The following is a 20,449-nucleotide window of genomic DNA, read 5'->3' as shown; positions in this document are numbered from 1 at the left end:
CGGGCCATGGAGGTGGAGCCTTCCTGCCAGTCAAGGAGAGAATCCTGTGGAAAGAGCCCGCCCTGCGCTCCCAACCCCCCATGGTGATTGGCTGCCCTGGGTCCTGCGAGTGTCCGTCAAGAAGCCTTCAGCCACTGGGAGGTGTCCAGGGCTTGGATTCCCGCTGCGTATGGGCGGGACCCCGGGAGCCGGGAGCCCCCAGCCAGGACAGGTGTTGGGCTGAGGCGGCCTTCCTGCCGCCTGACCGAGTCTCTCTTCCACCCGACGGTGTTTAGGTCCCGGACTGTCTTCCAGGCGCATTTGTTGGCTTCCTTAGCGAGAGGACCAGATGGTAGGTGGGGAGTTGCGTTCTGGGAAACAGGGATTCCCACTAGACCAGCGGTTCTGAACCTGTGGGTCGCGACCCCTTTGGGGGTCAAACGACCCTCTCACAGGGGTCGCTTAAGACCATTGGAAAACACATGTATAATTATATATTGTTTTTGTGATGAATCACTACGCTTTAATTACGTTCAGTGTGTAACAATGAAAATACATCCTGCATATCTGATATTTACATGACGATTCATAACAGTGGTAACATTACAGTGATGAAGTAGCAACGAAAAAATTTCATGGTTGGGGGTCAGCACAACATGAAGAACTGTATTCAAGGGTGGCGGCATTAGGAAGGTTGAGAACCACTGCCTTAAAGGAAGCTGTCGAGTGGAAGAGCAAGATGGTGGCGGTATAGGCAGACGTGTCCCAGGTCGTGTCCTGGAGCAAATGAAGTGAGCAGCTGAAACTAGTAACATCCACCCCAAATTGGCAAAATCGCTCAGCTGGTGAGACGGTTTGCAGCCGGGAAGACCAGAACTCCCCTGGAAAGGTAAAAGCCCAGGGATTTGGGCAGGAAAGTTTGCCAGACCTCTGAACCCAGAGAGTCGGAGGGAGACCGCGTGGCAGACAGCCGCGTCCCTTGGGACAGGCACAGCCCCTGACAGGGGAAAGGAGAACCGCCAGGGGAACTGAGAGCTGGGTTCTGTGATCACAGAGGACTGAGCCTAAAGGGGGCAGCCTGAAGAGCTGACCAGACCATGCAGTCCCGGTAAGAGAAGAAGCCTACAGAAACCAAGCCTTTCCCGTTTCCGCGGCCAGCGTTTGTTTGTTTGGTTTTACTGAATCCTGTTCATGGGACATTTCGGATACAGACACTCACCTGTGCTGAAGAGAGGGAGAGTGTGCGGAGGAGTGGAATCTGGGGAGAGACTGAGGAGAGAAGGGGGGCCGGGAGAGGTGGCAGCGAATTGAGTTCTGAGACACCCCGGAGCCCAGGTCCGGGGCAGACATTCTCTCTGGAGAGTGAGACTCCTCCCCCCAGCCCCCAGGCAAGGAGCACAGCCACACCCAGATTCCACCCTGTAGGAGATCAAGGATTAAAATAACCTGATCAGTCCCTGGGAGTTAACAGGGTCTGGCCTATAGAGGGATTTTCAATCCCAGCAACAACACAGCCCCGGTAACTAACTATTACGCAGCCAGCTCTGGGCAGTGAACCTCCACTGGACAGAGAGGCCCTATAGCCTCAGAGGCCAACCCCAGAACACTCCCACCCAGAGGCTGACCCACAAACTGACTCGTTGCTAAACACAAAATAAGGCAGTCTGGGAAACAAATGCGGCTTGCTTTAAAAAAAGGACTGTGGTTGACAACACAGAGGAACAGTGTATCGCAGGGAAACTCAACACTCTCCTGAATTCCTGGCAGGTCTAAGGCGAGCCACACTGAAGAATAGAAGAACCGAAGGACCTTCACTACTGCAATTTTTTTTTTCTTTTTTCACCTTTTAACTACGGAACCAAATTTTTTTTCTTTGTTTTTTTTTCTCCTTTTTTTCCTTTTTTTTTTCTTTCTTCTTTTTTCCATCACCTGATTTTACCCTTTTATTTACTACCTTCTTACTTTTAACCAGTATTATTACTGCTACCATTTTACCATTTTTTTTAAAGTGCCATTTTATTTTCTCTTTATTTTATTTTGGGATTAGTGTTCTCCATTCTATTTTCATCGTTATATTATTGGTTGTTTCTAGTTTGCATTCATCTCCAGGGAGCTGTTGCTGGAATTTGTTGGGATTAATGGCTGTTCTGTAGGAGTATTCTCCTCGTATAAAATAAGTCTCCTCCCCTCTTCCACTTCATTCTCTCTTTTCGCTCTTTCTTTTTCTTTTCTTTTCTTTTCTCGCTTTAATTTTCCCCCCTCCTTTTTCCCAATTTCATTTTTGCACTCCTTTTTTTGGTCCCTACTTTTCTTTTTCCTCTTTTATCTTTTTCTCTTCCTTCTTCCTTATCCCCTAATTCTCTTAATTCAGGTGGTCACCTTTATTTGGGGTTATTAATATCGTGAATATATTTGTGTATAGTGCCTGGTACGTGGTGCCTTGTTGTGTTGTATTTTGTGCCTTTAAATCAACGCAGCAGATCCAAGCAACAGCAACCTCCTGAGCAACAACACCCTCTGCTGAGGAACAGCAGCTGTACGTGAAACCTCGCCCCACCAGCCCGAAGAGCCACCACAGCTGTGAACAGCACCCACCAGAGGAGCTGCTGCCAACTGAAGAGCAGCTGCTACCGCAACTGCCCGAAGAGCAACCACAGACCAAGGAGTCACTGCCACCAAGGGAGCAACCACTGAACGACTCAATGTCTAGATATGTCAGTGAGATCAAACATGCGTAGACAAAGAAACCCCCAAAGGAAAGAGTAGGAGGACTCTCCAGAAAAGCAGCTAAGTAATACAGAGGCAGGCAACATGACAGAAAAAGAATTCAGAATAAGGGTCCTAGAGTGCACAAACCGGATGGAGGAAAAAATCGACAACCTCTGCAAGAAGCTAGAAGAAACAGATGAAAAAATCAACAACTTAAGTAAGACCCAAGAAGAAATGAAGAGTGATATAGCTGAAATGAAAAACTCCATTGAAAGTATCAACAGTAGACTAGGAGAAGCGGAGGACCGAATTAGTGAATTAGAAGAAAAGGAAGCAAAACACACCCAAACTGAACTGCAATTGGAGAAAAAAATGAAAAGTCAGGAGGAGAGCCTAAGGGTGCTTTGGGACAACATGAAACGAAACAACATACGAATAATAGGGGTACCAGAACAACAGAAGGATGAACAAGGATTAGAAAACCTATTAGAAGAAATAATATCAGAAAACTTCCCTGAGGTGGGGAAGAAAAAAGTCACGCAAGCCCAGAGAGTCCCAAACAAGGTGAACCAAAAAAAAACCCACACCAAGACACATCATAATTACCATGGCAAATGTTCCGGACAAAGAGAGAATCCTACAGGCTGCAAAAGAGAGACGGAAAGTTACATACAAGGGATCTCCCATTAGATTGTCAAATGATTTCTCAACAGAAACACATCAGGCCAGAAAAGAATGGACAGAAATTTACAAAGTGATGCAAAGCAAAGGACTGAATCCAAGAATACTCTATCCAGCAAGGCTATCATTCAAACTTGAAGGGGAAATAAGAAGCTTCACAGACAAAAAAAGGCTAAGGGAGTTTATTACCACCCAGCCAGCAATGCAAGGAATGCTAAAGGGACTGGTATAAAAATAAGAAATAAAAAGCTCAGAAAGAAAACAGCCACACAAAAACAGAAATGGCTACAAACAAGTACCTTTCAATAATAACTTTAAATGTAAACGGACTAAATGCTCCAAACAAAAGATATCGAGTGGCTGAATGGATAAAAAAAACATGACCCATACATCTGCTGTCTACAAGAAACCCACCTCCTTAGAAGGGACTCACACAGCCTGAAAGTGAAAGGATGGAAAAATATCTTTCAGGCAAATGGAAAGGAAAAGAAAGCTGGGGTAGCAATACTTATATCGGACAAAATAGACCTCAAAGTGAAGGCCATAACAAGAGATAAGGAAGGCCACTTCCTAATACTAAAGGGATCAATACAACAAGAAGATATAACTCTGGTAAACATATATGCACCCAATGCAGGAGCACCCAAATTCATAAAAAAAAACTCCTGGAAGATATCAAAGGAGAGATCCACAACAATACAATCATAGTAGGGGACTTTAATACACCACTGACAACACTGGATAAGCCCTCTAGACAAACAATCAGCAAAGATACAGCAATCCTAAATGACTCACTAGATCAGATGGACTTAATAGACATCTTCAGAACACTTCACCCCAAAGCCAGGGAATATACATTCTACTCAAATGCTCATAAGACATATTCAAAAATAGACCATATATTGGGTCACAAGCAAAGTATCCCCAAATTCAAGAAGATTGAAATCATAAAAAGCGTCTTCGCAGACCACGATGGCATAATATTAGAAATAAACTACAATAAAAACAACCCAAAGTACTCAAACACCTGGAAGCTGAATAGCATGCCATTACATATTGATTGGGTTACCAATGAAATCAAAGAAGAAATTCGAAACATCCTGGAAACTAATGATAATGAAAACACAACAATCCAAAACCTATGGGACACAATGAAAGCAGTCCTGAGAGGGAAGTTTATAGCTCTACAGGCCTATCACAAAAAAAAAAAAAACAAGAAAAAATGGTAGTAAATCAGCTAACTCTACAACTCAAAGAATTAGAAAGAGAGCAACAAGAAAACCCCAGATTGAGCAGAAGGAAGGAGATAATAAAGATTAGAGCAGAAATAAAGGACATAGAGACCAAAAAAACAATACCGAAAATCAATGAAAACAAGAGCTGGTTCTTTGAAAGGATAAACAAGATTGACAAACCTCTAGCCAGACTCACCAAGAAGCAAAGAGAGAGGACCCAAATAAACAAAACCAGAAACGATAGAGGCGAAATAACCACAGACCCCACAGAAATACTAATGATTGTTAAAAAAATACTATGGACAGCTCTACTCCAACAAACTAGACAGCCTGGAGGAAATGGACAAATTCCTAGAAAAATACAACATTCCAAAACTCAATCAGGAAGAATCTAAAAATCTCAACAGGCCAATAACTATGGAAGAAATTGAAGCAGTCATCAAAAGGCTTCCAGCAAACAAAAGCCCAGCACCAGACGGCTTCACAGGGGAGTTTTACCAAACATTCAAGGAAGAACTAAAACCTATCCTCCTCAGACTACTACAAAAAATTCAAGAGGAAGGAACACTTCCAAGCTCATTCTATGAAGCCAGCATCACCCTAATACCAAAACCAGGTAAAGACAACACAATGAAAGAGAATTACAGGCCAATATCCCTCATGAACCTTGATGCCAAAATCCTCAACAAAATCTTAGCAAATCGGATCCAGCAGTACATCAGAAAGATCATACACCATGACCAAGTAGGATTTATCCCAGGGATGCAAGGATGGTACAATATCCGCAAATCAATAAACGTGATACATCACATAAACAAATTGAAAGAAAAAAACCACATGGTCATATCAATTGATGCAGAAAAAGCATTTGACAAAATTCAACACCCATTTTTGATAAAAGCTCTCAGCAAGGTGGGAGTAGTAGTATCATACCTCAACATAATAAAAGCCATATATGACAGGCCCACAGCCAACATCATACTCAATGGACAAAAACTAACACCATTTCCCCTAAGAACAGGAACAAGGCAGGGATGTCCCCTCTCACCACTCCTGTTCAACATAGTACTGGAAGTGTTAGCCATTGCAATTCGGCAAGAAGAAGAAATAAAAGGCATCCAAATTGGAAAAGAGGAAGTAAAACTGTCCTTATTTGCAGACGACATGATATTATACATACAAAACCCTAGAGACTCCATCAAAAAGCTACTAGACTTAATACATGAATTTGGCAATGTAGCAGGATACAAAATTAACCCCAAGAAATCTGAGTCATTTCTATACACCAATAGTGAACTTTCAGAAAGAGAGATTATAAAAACAATCCCGTTTACCATCGCACCAAAAAAATTAAGCTACCTAGGAATAAACTTAACTAAAGTGGTAAAAGACCTCTACTCAGAAAAGTACAGGACGTTGAAAAAAGATATAGAGGAAGACATTAACAGATGGAAGAACATACCGTGTTCATGGATTGGTAGAATCAACATCGTCAAAATGTCCATACTACCCAAAGCAATCTATAAATTCAACGCACTTCCCATTAAAATACCAACGGCATACTTCAGAGATCTAGAACGAACTCTCCAAAAATTCATCTGGAATAAAAAAAGAACCCGAATAGCTACAGCAATCCTGAAAAAGACCAAAGTAGGTGGGATCTCAATTCCAGATATCAAGTTGTATTACAAAGCCACTGTTCTCACAACTGTGTGGTACTGGCACAAGAATAGGCATATAGATCAATGGAATAGAATAGAGAGCCCAGAAATCGGCCCGAAACAATATGCTCAATTAATATTTGACAAAGGAGGCAAGAACATACAATGGAGCCAAGATAGTCTCTTCAATAAATGGTGTTGGGAAAATTCGACAGATATATGCAAGAAAATGAAACTAGACCACCAACTTACACCATTCACAAAAAATAAACTCAAAATGGATAAAGGACTTGAATGTACGACAGGAAACCATAAAAATTCTAGAAGAATCCAAAGGCAACAAAATCTCAGACATATGCCGAAGCAATTTCGTCACTGATACTGCTCCTAGGGCACTTGAAACTAAAGAGAAAATGAACAAATGGGACTACATCAAAATAAAAAGCTTCTGCACAACAAAAGAAACCATCAACAAAACAACGAGAAAACCCACTGTGTGGGAAAACATATTTGCCAATGTCATATCTGATAAGGGCCTAATCTCCAAAATCTATAGGGAACTCATACAACTTAACAAAAGGAAGATAAACAATCCAATCAAAAAATGGGCAAAGGACCTAAGTAGACACCTTTCAAAAGAGGACATTCAGAAAGCCAAGAGACGTATGAAAACATGCTCAATGTCACTAATCATCCGAGAGATGCAAATCAAAACAGCAATGAGGTACCACCTCACACCTGTCAGATTGGCTATGATCAACAAATTAACAAACGACAAGTGCTGGAGAGTATGTGGAGAAAAAGGAACACTTGTGCACTGCTGGTGGGAATGCAGACTGGTGCAGCCACTATGGAAGACAGTATGGAGTTTCCTCAAAAAACTGAAAATGGAACTCCCATTTGACCCTGTGATCCCACTTCTAGGAATATATCCCAAGAAACCAGAAACACGAATCAGAAAGGATATATGCACCCCTATGTTCATAGCAGCACAATTCACCATAGCTAAGATCTGGAAACAGCCTAGGTGTCCATCAGTTGATGAATGGATTAGAAAACTGTGGTACATCTACACCAAGGAATACTATGCTGCTCTAAAAAGGAAGGAACTCTTACCATTTGCAACGTCATGGATGGAACTGGAGAGCATTATGCTAAGTGAAATAAGCCAGTCGATGAAGGAAAAATACCACATGATCTCACTCATTCATGGATAATAGAGACCATTATAAAATTTTGAACAATAATAGATACAGAGGCAGAGCTGCCTCAAACAGATTGTCAAACTGCATCAGGAAGGCCGGGGAAGGTTGGGGGGCAGGAGGTAGGGGGGTAAGAGATCAACCAAAGGACTTGTATGCATGCATATAAGCATAACCAGTGGACATAAGACATTGGGGGATAGGGGAGGCTAGGGGACTGTCTAGGGCGGGGGGATAAAATGGACACATATGTAATATCCTTTGTAATACTTTAAGCAATAAATTAAAAAAATAAATAAATAAATAAATAAAATAAATAAAGGAAGCTGTCAGCCAATTCCTTTGCAAAAACGAACCTCTGCTCCCCTCATGTGGCCTTTTAAAGAATAACACCTGGTGCTTCTGTCCGTGGTGCTGAAATGTTAGCTAATGTCCTGTGAATTTGATGAAAAATTCTACCCAAAAAACCACAAACAAACAAACAAAAAACAAAACCTACAGAAAACCCTACAAAATCACCGAGGCTGTCCAGGGTGCAATTATTCCTTCCCTGGATGGACTGAGGTCACGGGTCTGGCTTTTGCACCCCTTCCTGTCCCAGCCCTGCCAAGGGAAGCCTTGGCTGCTTCACTGACATGGGGAAGCTGTGCGTTCACTAATTCAGTCCGTAACCTAGAGGCTGCCATGATTGGAGCAGTCAGTCCTGGGGAGGCCGCCGTTAACAAGGCAGCCAGTACCGCACCGGTCTCCTTTCCTGAGGCAGCCAGTCAGCCGCGGCCATTGTGATTGCGGCAGCCAGTGCCTTGGATGACACCATTATGGAGGCAGCCAGTCTGTGCAGTGAGGTGCAGGGGTATCGGGAGAAGGTGTTATTCCCACTAGACTCAGCGGCCTCTGTAGGGCATTCCTGAGGCAGTCCTTTCCCTGTAGGCGGCCATTATTGATGCTGTCAGTACCAGGGAGGCTGTTGTTGATGGCAGCTCCAGATGCAGGTTATCATGGGAACATGGTAGTACCACGAGAAAAAAATTCATCTTAAACCTTTGTGTTGAAACCCAGTGTGTTTTTAAAAAATATATTTTTATTGATTTCAGAGATGAAGGGAGAGGGAAAGAGATGGAAACATCAATGATGAGAGAGAATCATGGATCCGCTACCTCCTGTATCCCCCCCATCCCCACTGTGTATTGAGACAAAAACCCCGGCATGTGCCCTGCCCTGGAACCGAACCAGGGACCCTTCAATTTGCAGGCTGACATTCTCCCCACTAAGGCACACTGGCCAGGGCCACAGTTGGTTTTTTTAGAAAGATACATTTCTACTATTTCAGAGAGAAAGATCAGTGATCAGTGATCATCCTAGATTGGCTGCCTTCTGCCAGAAGAAAGAGTGACATGTGTTCTCATCAGCTAAGCGTAAGGAATATCCCTGGCCAGTGTTGTTCGCTGGTTAGAACTTCGGATGCCCAGGGATGGGTCTCTGGTGGGATTCCTGGTCTAGAGCACATACCTGGGACGCAGGTTTTATGGCCAGCCCCGGTCTGGGCTCCTGTGGGAGCCAAAGATCCATGTGTCTCTTGCATATTCATGTTTGCTTTTTGTTTCTTCTCTTTCCCCTCCTTCCATTCCTCCCTCCCTTCTTCCCTCTCTCCCTCCCTACCTCCCTCCATCCCTCCCTCCCTCCCTCCCTCCCTCCCTCCCTCCCTCCCTCCCTCCTTCTCTCTCTGTAAAAAGCATATCCTGTGGTAAGAATTAACAAAAACGTACACAAGAAAAAAGTACAAAATGGAAAAGATTTGGAGGCTGTGAAAAAGCAGCATACCCCTAAAGAAAGGCACCATGATGAGCAGAGCATTCAGCTATGCTGATGTTTTTCCTTGCGATGTGTCTATAAGATAAAAATAAAATGTCCGACTGTCCCTCAGCTGGCAAGGTCCTGAGAGAACACGAGGAGGCCACTCTAGCGCGGTCCTTGCAGGGTCTCCCAAGCCACCACGTTAGGGGCGAGGATCTCGGTGGGCGAGGCGGGGAGGAGCAGGGGAAAGCGAGGGGTGAAGGAGGTGGGGAATGGACAGAGGAGGGTCTTGCACGTGCTCCCCTGTCCTGCCTTGTGTCGCTTCTGCGAGAGTCACCCACAATGGGAAGATGCGAGCAGACTCAGCTGGTGTCGGTGACCAAGGGACACACAGACCAAGGGACAGACAGATAATCGAGGCCGCAGTGGCCTGTAGAGGTTGACATCCGGGAAGGGACATTACCTCCACAGGAAGAATAGCTCCCTCAGAGGAAGTATTGTTTTCCCAAATGAAGGAGCAATTCATTCACAACATAAGTGGTCCACATACAGGAAAGTGCAGTTCCCCTACAGGAAGAAGGTTTCCTCACAGGAAGTTTGTTTCCCCCACAGGAAGAGGCGTTCTCCCACAGGAAGTTTCCATTCCCTCAGAGGTAGTTGTGATTCCCTCACAGGAAGATAGGTCAACAAACAGGAAAGTGCATTTCCCTCACAGGAATCTGACACACCCTCACAGGAAGAGTCATCCGCACACAGGAAAGTGCATGTCCACAAAAGGAAGAAGGGATTCTAAAACAAAAGAGACACTACCCCACAGGAAAATGTGTTCCTACACGGGAAGGGACACTTCCCCTACAGGAAGGAGTGTTTGCGTCTGGTAGTTTTATATCCAAAAGGAAGTTGATTTTTCATATATGTAAGATAGGTCAGCACACAGGAACGAGTACGTCCCACAAAGAATGACCTGTCTACACACGGAGGTACATTTCCTAGAGAGGAAGAATGGTTCCCCAGAGGAAGTTTGTTTCCACACATGAATGTGTGATTCATTCGCAGCATAATAGGTGCGCATACAGGAGAGTGCATTTCCCCCAAAAGAATAAGGTTTCTTCAAAGGAAAATAGTTTTCCCTATAGGTATAGGCGTTCTCCAACAGGAAGTTTTGATTCCCGCACAGGAAGTTGCATTTCCCCCACAGGAAGAGAGATCGACAACAGGAAAGGGCATTTCCCCCACAGAAAAATGGGACGCTATCACAGGAAAAGAGATCCGCTCAAGGTTAAGTGCATTTTCCCCACAGGAAGCAGGGTCCCTAAAACAAAAGGTACACTCACCCACAAGAATATGGGTTCCTACATTACAAGGGTCATTTCCACCACAGGAAGGAGGGTTCACAGTCGGAAAATTTTGTTTCTACAAGAAGATGGCTTTCCATCAGTGGAAATAGTTCTGCACTCAGGATCCTGCATGTCCTGTAAAGAATGAAGTGTGTACACACCAGAAGTGATATTACCTCCAGAGGAAGAATAGTTCCCCCAGTGGAAGTATTTTTCCCCCACATGAGGAAATGTTCTTCACAGCATAATAAGTCCGCATTTTTGGAAAGTGCATTTCCTACATAGCAGGAAGCATGTCTCAAAGGAAGGTAGTTTCCCCGCAGGAAGAGGTGCTCTCAAAACGGAAAGGATGCTCGCACAAATAGGGGCCATTTCTTCACAGGAAGAGAGATCTGCACAAAGGAAATTGCATTTCCCCTTAAGGAGGAAGGGTTCCTACAATGGAAGGATAACTCCCCAGTAGGAAAATCAGTTCTCATTTCGGATGGGACATTTCCCAACAGGAAGGAGGGTTCACAATTCAGAAGTTTGGTTTCCACACGGGATGTTGCGTTTCCATTACAGGTCGAAAGCTCTGCACACAGGAAAGTGCATTTCCCCCACAGTACGTTGGCTTCCCAAAGCAGAAGGAAAATTTCAACCAAAGGACAAAAGCTTCCCCACCGTAAGTTTGGTATCCCCACAGGAAGATGGATTCCAACACAGGAAAATCGGTTTGGATAATGAAAAGTGCATTTCACACACGGGAAAAAGGGTTTCCTTGGAACAAGTGAATTTCCCCCACAGGAATAGTTCTTCTCCCACAGGAAGTTTCATTTCCACCACACCAATATGCACCTCCCTCACATGAAAATAGTTTCACACAAAAGAGAATGCAGTTCCCACACTAGAAATAGGATTCTCACAAAGAATTTGCAATACCCTCAAAGGAAGGTGGGATTCGCTCAAAGGAAGATACATATGCAAACAGGAAAGTGCATGTCCCACAAAGGGTGAAGTGTTCAGACACAGAAAGGGACATTTCCCCCAGAGGAAGAATGGATCCCTCAGAGGAAGTATTGTTTCCCCAAGTGAAGGAGCCATTCATTCAGAGCATAATCGGTAAGCATACTGGATATTGCAGTTCCCCTACAGGAAGAAGGTTTCCTCACAGGGTGTTCGTTTCCCCCACAGGAATAGGTGTTCTCTAACAGGAAGTTTCCATTCCCCCACAGGAAGGTGCGAGTCCCTCACTGCAAGATAGGTCCACAAACAGGAAAGTGCATTTCCCACACTGGAAGTTGAGACGCCCTCACAGGAAGAGTCATCCACACACAGTAAAGTGCATTTCCCCCACATGAAGAACGTTTCCTCAAAGGAAGTTTGTTTCCCCTATAGGTAGAGGCGTTCTCCAACAGGAAGTTATGATTCCCCCACAGCAAGGTGCGATTCCCTCACAGGAGGACAGGTCCACAACAGGAAAGTGCATTTCCCCCACAGAAAAATGGGACGCTTTCACAGGAAAAGAGATCCGCACACAGGAACATGCATTTCAGCAACAGAAAGTAGGGTTCCTAAAACAATAGGGACACTCTCTCATATAATATGTTTTCCTACAGCCAGCGGACATTTCCCCCACAGGAAGGAGTGTTCACCATGGGAAAGGGATAGAGATGGAAACATCAATATTTCCCGGGAGCCGGTCCATCCTGCTGTTTCAAGTGATCTGGCATATATGATATACTGTTCTTAAGATGTTTGCTCACCTTCTTGGCCCTATGTGCTTTAACCAAGGTCACCTCTTTGAGAAAGGTTGTTTCCCCAGGTAGGTTTTCTCCCCTGAAGTTAGGGAGGGAATTAACCCCCTTAACTAAGTGCCATGTGGGTAATTATTCACATTAACTACGAACAATCATGCTTAAGCTACATAATCTTTACTCCCTGGAATGGAGATAAGAAACGCCCTAACCTTTGGAATAGAGATTGATAGGATTGGAATCAACTGCTATAAATACAGATGTAACAAGACAACAAGAGACAGAACTTAGAAGACAGAACCAAAAGACACAGAACCTAGACACAGAACCTACACAGAACCTACGGACAGAAGAAATTAGCTGGAGAGAACATGTCAAATGATCCTGGACAGAAACTGGCCAAAGAACCTTGAGACAGAACCTAGTGAGAGAACATGGCAAAAGATCCTGGACAGAAACTGGCCACAGAACCTAGATACAGAACCTACACAGAACCTAGACACAGAACCTACACAGAACCTAGAGACAGAAGAACTTCGCTGGAGAGAATATGGCAAAAGATCCTGGACTGAACCTGAGTACAGAAATTGGCAAGGAATCCTCGCACCTTCCTATTTCTAGTCACCTGACTACAACCTGGTGACTGAACCTGGCTGGAGAACCTAGCAAGAGAACATGAACACAGAACCTGGCTGGATATCCTAACCAAAACTTCGCTGGAGATCCTGAACAGAACTTGGCTGGAGATCCTGGCTAGAGATCCTGGCTAGGCTGCTGATCAACTGAACGCTGTCTCTGTGTCATTCCTTCTTCGCTGACTCCGTCCACAACTTTGGGGACCCCTGGACCTGCGGGGGTTGGACCCCAGCATCTGGTGCCAGAACCGGGACCTCTAGGTAAGCCCCACTCTCGGGATGGATAGGACTCTACCGTAGGAAGAGGGTGGATAGTCTTCGCCGACTCCATCCACACCTTTGGGAAACCCTGGAACAGGATTCCCCTAGGTAAGACCCCCCCCCAATGAGAACCCCCACATTCAAGACTCATAAGACTCCACCAGGGTACTGCAGACCCCCCTATAGAGGATAAGTAGGGTAAGAAGGTGGATAGTACAGAACTTAGATTGAGAAGATGTGCCATACTGAGTCCAAAGAAAGAAGACTCTGTATTGATTCTAAGATTGAGAAGATGTGCCATACTGAGACCAAAGAAAGAAGACTCTGTATTGATTCTTAGATTGAGAAGATGTGCCATACTGAGTCCAAAGAAAGAAGACTCTGTATAGATCTTTAGATTAGGAAGATGTGCCATACTGAGTCTAAAGAAATAAGACTCTGTATTGATCTTTGAACACATATGCTTGCTAGCAGAGGAATTAAGGTTACACCCAGTCAGACAGAACGTTTTATACAAGAAGTATGTCCATGCTTTTCTGAGGAAGGAAAGGTAAATGGAAAGGCATGGGAGGAGGTAGGCCCAAGGAGCCTTATCCTTAACCCCACTGCAGTCTTTCCACCGCAGGAAAGTGCAGGATTGGCTAGCTCTCCCTGGGGTGATAGATCAGGACTAAGGTAATAGCGGAAAGCGCCGATCCTACTCTTAAAATGGATACAAGAGAGCATTTGGGGTTTTTCTTTTTAATGCCTGCTTTTAAAAAATAAAAAAGGGGGAATATGCCTGAAGCCGGTCCATCCTTGCTGTTTCAAGGGACCTGGCATATATGGCATACTGTTCTTAATATGTTTGCTCACCTTTTTGGCACTATGTGCTTTAACCAAGGTCACCTCTTTGAGAAAGATTGTTTCCCCAGGGAGGGAATTTCCCCTGAAGTTAGGGAGGGAATAAACCCCCTTAAGTAAGTGCCAGGTGGGTAATTAGTCACTTTAACTACGAACAATCATGCTTAAGCTACATAATCTTTACTCCCTGGAATGGAGATAAGAAACGCCCTAACCTTTGGAATAGAGATTGATAGGATTGGAATCAACTTGTATAAATACAGATGTAACAAGACAACAAGAGACATAACTTAGAAGACAGAACCAATAGACACAGAACCTACACAGAACCTAGAGACAGAAGAACTTCGCTGGAGAGAACATGGCCACAGAACGTAGAGACAGAACCTAGTGAGAGAACCTGGCTGAAGAACCTAGAAACAAATCCTGGCTACACAACCTGGATAGAACATGGCAAGAGAACCTGACTAGAACCTGGTGACTGAACCTGGCTGGAGAACCTGGACAGAACCTGGCTGGAGAACCTAGTGAGGTAACATGGCTACAGAACCTTGCTGGAGAACCCGGAGAACCTAGCAAGAGAACATGGACACAGAACCTGGCTGGAGATCCTAACAAGAACATTGCTGGAGATCCTGAGCAGAACCTCTCTGGAGATCCAGACCAGAACTTGGCTGGAGATCCTGGCTAGGCTGCTGATCAACTGAACACTGTCTCCGTGTCCTTCCTTCTTCGCCGACTCTGTCGACGCTTTTGGGAACCCCTGGACCTGCTGGGGTTGGACCCCGGCAAATGATGAGAGAGAATCATGGATCAGCTGCCTCCTGTATCACCCCCTCCCCACTGGGGATCCAGCCTGCAACGAGGGCATGTGCCCTGACCGGGAATCAAACCAGGGACCCTTCAATACACAGGTTGACACTCTCCCCACTGAGGAACACTGGCCAGGGCCACAGTGGTTTTTTCTTAGAAATATGCATTTCTACTATTTCAGAAAAGAAGAAAGATCAATGATGAGTGATCATCCTAGATTGGCTGCCTTCTGCCAGAAGAAAGAGTGGCATGTGTTCTCATCTGCTCAGCAGAAGGAATAGGCCCTGGCCAGTGTTGTTCACTGGTTAGACCTTCGGATGCCCAGGGAAGGGTCGCTGGTGGGATTCCAGGTCCAGAGCACATACCTGGGATGCAGGCTTCATTGCCTGCCCCGGTCTGGGCTCCTGTGGGAGCCAAAGATCCATGTGTCTCTTGCATATTCATGTTTGCTTTTTTGTTTCTTCTCTATCCCCACCCTCCCTCCCTCCCTCTGTCTGTAAAAAACATATCCTCTGGTAAGAATTAACCAAAACATAAACAAGAAAAACGTACAAAGAAGGAAAAGATTTGGAGGCTGTGAAAAAGCAGCATACCCCTAAAGAAAGGCACCATGATGAGCGGAGCATTCGGCTCCGCTGATGTTTTTCCACGGAATGTGTCTATAAGATAAAAATAAAATGTCTGAGTGTCTCTCAGCTGGCCAGATCCTGACACAACAGGACGAGGCCATTCTAGCGTGGTCCTTGCAGGGTCTCCCAAGCCACCACGTTGGGGCGAGGCTCTGCGGCGGGGGGCGAGGCCAGGAGGAGCAGAGGAAAGCGAGGCGTGAAGGAGGCGGGGAATGGACAGAGGAGGGTCCTGCACGTGCTCCCCTCTACTGCGTTGTGTCGCTGCTCCCAGAGTCCCCCCCACTGAGAAGATGGGAGCAGACTCACCCGGTGTCAGTGACCGAGGGACATACAGGCTGAGGGACACACAGACTGAGGGACACATAGACCGAGGGACACAGAGACCGAGGGACACACAGATAATCGAGGCCGCAGTGGCCTGGAGAGGTGACATCCGGGAACCTGTGACCACTGTGTTGGTTCCTTTTATCCTCCCAGATGTACCTTCTCAGAGGTTTTTGACTCCAGAACCCTGGATTCCAGTTCCACAGACAGCACCTACTTCATGGTGACTCTGCCCAAGACCCAAGACCTCTCTGGACAACCATTCACACATCAGTTGTTTGGAAAGTGATCTCAAACTTATTCTATATAGTTATTGCATGTATGAAAAATAAATCAGAGCCAAGCAGTCATCTGTTTGATGTATTATACATTTGTATCATACATACATTTTAGTTTAGAAAATGACATTTCTCATTCAAAGTTGCCTTCCTAAGTGTAATTAAGTGAGCATGTTAAAAACTTTGTAAGAGTGAATGTTTTACTTGGCAAATGTTTAGAAACTTGGTAAGTATTACTGTGTATCGCTGCCCAAGGAACTGTTGGGGGTCATGTGTTGTCACCAAAGCAGAATGTTTGCTCAATGACTGGTCCCCTTGTTGAGACAACCTTCATGGTTTTCCCTTCATTCTGTTATGAACCTATAGGCAGAAGGTAGAATTAGGCTTGTACTGATGCCACAGCTCCCACCTGCTGTGATGATGGAAACAGGCCTGATGCTCCAAGCATCATGAGAACACCAGCAAGCGAGGCTCAATGACTGAGCGTTGACCTATGAACCAAGAAGTCCCCTTGATTCCTGGTAAGGGCACCCCCATCACCTGATTGTTTCTCTTTGTCTCCCTGTCCCTCTGTGTCTCAGATCAAGAACAACAGATTTAAAATAAAACTGGAAACTGTCCAATCTGCTCCTATCCTCCTCCCAAAAGGTATCAGATTTTACTGAAAACACCCACCACTTGTCTTCCTTAGTCATCGTGAGAATTCCAGTTCATGAATGTTCAGAGCATCTCAGTTTCAAACGTGCGTGCACATCTACACCCAAACAGCGGAGCATCGCATCCTGGAGAATTTTCCATTTCCTTCCAAAGGAAGTGAGATGTCTCACACTGGAAATGGAAACAAATGGTAGGAAAAGCTGGGCATGGAGATCAAGGCTAATCATTGCAATCTGGGAATGATGTACTCAACAAATCACAGCATGAATAGTCAAACCAGAACCTTCCTGTATGTGGAGGTTTGGGCACGGGGACACCAACATTTTTAATGTGAATGAGGACTTGATTGTGCAAAGCTTTCCTTCACCCCCTGAGAGATACTCAGCAGAGGTGCTGAGCCACTTGGAAATGTGTGCTGTTTCAATGCGATGCTGGGGGTGGGGGTTTGACCCTCCTGGCCTGAGCAAGAGAGCCCACCTTCCAATGTGCACAGGACCCATGCTTGGGTGTCAACAGCTCCATGACTGTGGGCTGGCTCCTCCCCAGTCCGCTGAGACCCACAGAAAACAATCTCCCAACTGGCAGATTTCTCCTGGTCCTGAGGTGTTTCGGGATTGGGTTAATGAGGGAAAACACAAGTATGAAGGTGTGGCTCAAAGGTTGCTTCTGAGAGTTTCAGGTCACCCACCCAAGCCCTCAGTCATTGTAGGGAATGAGGTATCAATTCTTCACATAGAAATGCCATCATTTTTTAAAATATATTTTTTATTGATTTCAGATAGAAAGGGAGAGGAAGCGGGGGGAGATGAGAGAGAGAGAGAGAGAGAGAGAGAGAGAGAGAGAGAGAGAGAGAGAGAAACATCCATGATGACAGAGAATCATGGATCCGCTCCCTCTTGCAAGCCCTACACTGGGCATCAAGCCCACAACCCGAGCATGTTCCGTGACCAGGAATTGAACCCTGACCTCCTGGTTCATAGGTCGATGATCAAGCACTGAGCCACACCAGCCGGGCAGGAGAGGGAAGGTCATGGTCCCAGTTCGTGGGTTTGGTGACCCCTTCAGGAGCTCTCCTCCAGGAACAGGTGCTGTGCTAGGTCCCTCAGGCTGAGGGGTAACGGGCCCTCACCGCGTGTGCCTGCTCCCTGCATTGATGTCCGTCTGCTCTGTTGTAAGAAAAGAGGGGCCTCTGGTTGCTGTGGCCCCGTCGCCTCCCCAAGCAGAGGCTACCTGTTCCCTGGAGCCTCGCTGGACTCCCACCCATGGGCCCATGAGCATCAGTGCCCCAGGCCTCGCTGGACATTACCTGTGAACCGGTGGCCAGGAATGACCGACACGGCCTGCCTGCTCTGCTCACGCGGGTCCATGGCCCATCAGACTCCCCATAAGAAACGTGCAGTGAAGGATTTCAGACGGGTCAGGGTAGGGTTAGACCCGCGGACCCAGGTACAAGGCCAGCACCAGGAGCTGCTGCGAGGTGGGCTTCGCACACACTGTGAGGTGAGGTGCACCTAGCAGCTCTCAGCAGGGTGGCGAGGGCCTGTGTCCTGGTAACTCGCAGTGCTGCAAGCCCAGGCTCAGTGGGAGGGGGTGGCCACGGGAGGAGCATGCCTGACCCCACGCCTCCTGCTCAGGCAGCCGAGTCCATGCAGAACAGTGGGGCTGCGCGAGCTCTAAACTGGCTCCCGGGCCCCACGCCCTCTGCCTCCCTTGTCCACCTCAAGGCCGGGCAGACGCTGTTCACCGAGAGACGCACGTTTAAGCCACCTGAGCCAGAGGCGCCGGTGCTGACCCCACTCTGAATGACACTCCAAAGCCTGGGTCACCCTCCCGCTTTATAGCTTGGAAAGGGGCACAGAGACTTTGGGGGTCTTGCCTTAGGACACACAGCTGTGAGGGCAGAGCTGATACTCAAACCCTTGTGGGCAGACCTGGCGGCCACATGCTATGCCCCAGGTGAGATGCCGATGCTACTGAGGCAGCAAGAAGGGTGAGGGCGACCAGTGCCCAGACTGAGGCAGCACAGGTGTGTGCACAGGCACACGGGCACTCACACACACACATGCACACACACACACCCACCTGTACACACCCTCTCTGGCTTTCACCTCTGAGGCTACAGAGGTCTGAGGAATCAGGGGCGGAGCCAGGAGAAGCCAAGGGGTTGTTGGGGTCCTATTCATGTTCCTGGTGAGTCTGTCTTAATCCCTCTCCCTGGCAGGAACCTCACTGGACTGATGCCAGATTCCTACCTTCCCGGGTTCAGGTCTGTGGCTGAGCATTCTTTGAGGCCCTCCTGGAACTCTGCTTTCAGTGATGAGTGGAATGAGGCATGTCGGCTTCAGGTTTGTCTGGACACAAAATTTATTGAAACGAGGCCAAAAACACCATGAGGGACATTGGTGTTGACATCCCCATAGCACTTAAGGAACTGTTTGTCTATTGCCTCTCCTCTTGAAAGTGGAGGATGTTTGACCAGTTTCTTCTGTACTAAGTACACTCTTGGGGAAGCAAAGGAGCCAGCAGGCTTCCTCTGAAGCCCCGTCAGAGCTGGGATATGAGGCATGTGGTGCCTACACTTGCCCTGTGGCTGCTGAGGTGCAATTTAAGGCTCATGATGCATCCTCCATGCAAACACCGGGCTTCTTCCCTGAGTGTGTCCTCTGGTGTCGGATGAGATTGTACTGAAGTGTAAAGCCTCGCCCACACTCCCTGCAAACATATGGCTTTTCCCCAGAGTGTGTCCTCTGGTGTTTGATGAGATTGGACTTAAGTGTAAAGCCTCGCCCACACTCCCTGCGCACATATGGCTTCTCCCCTGAGTGTGTCCTCTGGTGATTGATGAGATCAGACTTCTGTGTAAAGCCTCGCCCACACTCCCTGCACACATATGGCCTCTCCCCTGTGTGTGCCCTCTGGTGTCTAATGAGATTAGACTTCACTGTAAAGCCTCGCCCACACTCCCTGCACACATATGGCTTCTCCCCTGAGTGTGTCCTCTGGTGTCTGATGAGATGTGACTTCTGTGTAAAGCCTTGCCCACACTCCCTGCAAACATAGGGCTTCTCCCCTGAGTGTGTCCTCTGGTGTCTGATGAGAGGTGACTTATCTGTAAAGCCTCGCCCACACTCACTACACACATAGGGCTTCTCTCCTGAGTGTGTCCTCTTGTGTATGATTAGAGTTGACTTATCTCTAAAGCCTCCCCCACACTCCCTGCAAACATGGGGCTTCTCCCCTGAGTGTGCCCTCTGGTGTCTGATGAGATGTGACTTCTTTGTAAAGCTTCGCCCACACTCCCTGCACACATATGGCTTCTCCCCTGAGTGTGTCCTCTGGTGTGTGTCGATATGTGACTTATCACTGAAGCCTTGCCCACACCCTCCATGCTTGATTGTTACAATTTTTGACATTCTTACTTCCACAAATAATTTGCCTGTGTTCTTTGCGTTAACATTCTGGCCTGTGCTGGGCTCTTCCTCCATTATTCTCTCAGGTTCACTGGAGCTCCCTGTTTGTCCGTTGGGAGGCTTGAAAGAGGCCCTTGAAGTTCCCCTGTGCCTGATCCTTTTAAGCAAAGGTTTGGACCTCCATTTGACCTCTTGACCTTCAGCTTTGTCATTCCAGCCATGTGGACCAGTCTGTTGCTGCTGCTGTTGATTCTGACGCTCTGGG

The sequence above is a fragment of the Myotis nattereri genome (assembly GCF_964212035.1).
Source record: "Myotis nattereri genome assembly, chromosome: Y".
Taxonomy (NCBI): domain Eukaryota; kingdom Metazoa; phylum Chordata; class Mammalia; order Chiroptera; family Vespertilionidae; genus Myotis; species Myotis nattereri.
This window is presented reverse-complemented; position numbering follows the sequence as displayed.